Source organism: Cryptomeria japonica, chromosome 3 (genome assembly GCF_030272615.1).
Source record: "Cryptomeria japonica chromosome 3, Sugi_1.0, whole genome shotgun sequence".
Classification (NCBI taxonomy): domain Eukaryota; kingdom Viridiplantae; phylum Streptophyta; class Pinopsida; order Cupressales; family Cupressaceae; genus Cryptomeria; species Cryptomeria japonica.
Window position 1 is genome coordinate 22,205,057 of NC_081407.1, and position 3,675 is coordinate 22,208,731.

A 3,675-nucleotide genomic window follows, 5' to 3' on the forward strand; every position below is an offset into this window, starting at 1 on the left:
ATATGCAGAATGGAACGAGTTCCAAGAAATATTCTTTAGAGTATATTTTCCCATATCCTTTTGACAAAAGGTTAAACATGATACCATTCCCACAACATTGTGAAATCCCTAAATATGATAAATACGATGGGAAATCTGATCCTCAAGATCACATTAGGGAATTTTGCATTATGAGTATGAAATTTACACACAATGAAACTTACCTGATGCGTCTATTCCCTAGAAGCTTAAGTGGACAATAAATGGAATGGTTCTCAAGACTATCATCTGGAATTAAATCTTTTGAAGAACTTGTGAACAAATTTATCTCACAATACTCCTACAGTGTAAGAAATGAGATAACAATGCTAGATTTATGTAATGTCAAGCAAAAGAATGGTGAACCTTTCATGGTCTTTTTACAACGATGAAAATGAATGTTCAATAGATATCCAAGAGATGTACCCGATCAAGAGAAAATGGAGATATTCATTGACAACCTTATCAGTGAAATGAATTACCATCTTAAAATGCAATGTCCTCCTTCTTTTGCTAAAATGATTGAAAATGGTCTAAAGATAGAAGATGCAATGGTAAAGAAAGGAGAGTTAAAATTTTACAACAATTCCTACAACAACAAAATCACAACAGCAACAACAATAATAATGACAAGCCTAAATTTTGGTCAAAGAATATGAATGTTATCAATGGAGGAAATGACGACAACAATGCTACCAAATAACAACCAATCTTCAACTTATCAAGTTAAGTACCAAACAACAACACTCAAAAGAACAATAATTCCAAGTCTTTCTTCTCCAATCCTCGCTGGAAATTCACAAACATTGGGGAACCCTTGGAATCAGCTTTGAAAACTCTTCTTGCAAATAAATTGATTACTTTACCAGAAGCAAGAAATTATGAACCTCAAGTCAAACCTAATTGGTGGAATGACAATCATTTTTGCAATTATCATCGAAACAAAGGACACTGAACCAATGATTGTCAAAGATTGAAGCACCTTATTCAAGATATAATCAATAATGGAACTATTACAGTAGATAGTCATAAGACGAATGAATTGCACCTAGCATTCAAAAATCCACTTCCAAACTATTAAAAGGGTGAACAATCTAAATCAAAAGATGACAAAGGCAAAGATAAAGTAAACTACACTTACACATATGATGATGTGGTAAATGTCATCATTGTTAAAGATAATGTACCTTCAGAACCAATCAATGTTAGTACAAGAAGAAAAGCGAAGGTTACATTTCTGGGTATAACAAATGAATCAACATCCACTTCAAGACAATACAAATTAGTGGAGCAATTGCAAAAGATACCTGCTCAAATATCAATTTTGGAGCTCCTAAAAGTTTCACCTATGTATAAGGAAATATTGGAGAAATCTCTAATGAAAATAATAGTTTCGAAAGACCTAGATGTGGATCAATTCCAAAATATGGTGGGACACCTCATAGCCACTCATTTCTTATCCTTTTCTGAAAATGATGAGGCATCCTTGCAACACCCTCACAATGCTCCCTTACATGTTGAAGTCACCATTCATAAAACCTGTGTCAAATGTGTACTCATAGATGGTGGAGCTGACCTAAACATTTGTGCATTAAGTTTAATAAAGGCTTTGGGATATTCAAAAAATGTAGTGGATCCAAAGAAGAAAATAACTATTAAGGCATATGATGAGGAAGAATGTTCTTCTAAAGGGACTATGGTGTTACCAATCAAAATAGGACCTGTGAAAAGAGATACATTGTGCCAAGTTCTGATCTTGAATTTATCTTATAATATTCTTCTGGGAAGACCATGGATTCATGACATGCAAGCGATTCCTTCTACATACCATCAGTGTGTTAAGTTTCCTCATAATGGACAAGAAATCACTATAGTCGCATACTGCAGTCAATATTGCAATAATCTAAAACCAACACAAGATGCAAGAGTTCCACATAATAGAGAATTAGTCCATCCCACCAAAGAAATTCAAAAAAAATTATGAGAAACCTTTGAGAAAAAACTCAAACTAAATGATGAAGGAATGCGAAAGTATTCTTTGTATAGCTTACCACTTTCACCTAAATCATATGGAAAGCCTACAAATGTTCAACCATGGATCTAAGAGAAATCGGTTGAAATGTTTGATGGAGCTTTTGTTAGAGCTAGAACACTTGCAAAAGAAACTGAAGACAAAGACATTCTTAGTTGGTTGTACAGAGATGAAAATGAAACTATAGCAACATCTGCAGAAGTTAATATTCTCATAAAACAATATGGCAATGGTTATAAGATCATGCAAAAAATGGGATATGAAGGAAAAGGACTAATTGGTAAGCGACAAGAAGGTATTTCAGAACCTATTTGTCCTCATACACAATCTAAAGAAGATAAATCAGGACTTGGGTATCCTAAATCAAAGAAAAAGCAACATAATTATCAACATCCAAGGTGGAGAAATAAAGCAGTTCCTAAAGAAGAACCATGGCAAGAAAGGCTACACCAAGAAGCAGAAATAGTAGCTAACAAACATAAACGAGAAGAATATGAGAAACGATAGGAAGAACTTGCAATCAAAAGAGAAGAAGAATCTTGCAAACAAGTTCAAGGAATACAAACAAGCATGGAACCCGATCAAGATATTCCAGAAACGGTAATAACAGATGGCCAAAATCAGAGAACTCTTCTCACCATATAAAATTCTTATTAGATATAGTGGTGTGATTCTAGACAATGGTTCAAAAACAGATTCAAATGAATATGAATGGGGTCCAGATCTATCATCTGACATATCAAGTGAAGAAAAGGATGTAGAACAAGTAGCTATTATAAATAAAGACTCATCTTTCACAAAACAAAGAATAGAGTTGGAAAGAAGACAAAGAGAGATCAAAATTCAGAGGAAAGAGGCATATGGAAGACAACAAAAGAAAGAGGATGAAAAAGAACAAGAAGTAACACCATAAGAAATACAAGCAATTATTGATCAATCATCAAAAGATCAACAAAATATTAGATCTACATCAAATATTGAGCCAACAATATTAAGGTATCGAAGATCCATGGAAGAATTAATAGATAGTCAAGAAGGATTGACTATTAGTCCAGAAGAAGGTGAGTTCGAGGGAAGACAAAAGATAGCAAAAGAATCCTCTATGTCACATGCACAAGTATGCCAAATGCAAGATAGAAATGAATTTATTGAAATTGATCAAGATGGAACCTGTAGTATCAAATATGTATGTGTTGATATAATCCATTCATTTGAGGGACAAACGTCAGATGACAAGTCACTTGATTGTGAATCACAAAATACCAATCCTGATTTCATTAGAATTGATTGGAGAGCACTTGGGAGAGACTATCATCAAGAGACTTCTATCTATGATATTACCTACTCTATACCAAAATATGACTGTTACGTCATGAACATTGAAACACCCAACAATGACAATGACTATGATTTACCACTGCTTCATCCAGAACTGATTGGTTGGGATAACTTATAAAAACCTCAATTGGATGTCTTTTCCAATGATCATGATTTAGTTGTATATCTTAATGTTGTAGAACCAATGACACCTAAGATATCTTCCACCACATAATCAAGTAATGCTTCTTTTAGTCAAGAGAGTGCCAAACTTTCCAGTCACAAAATTGAAATAAAACAAGGAAAAA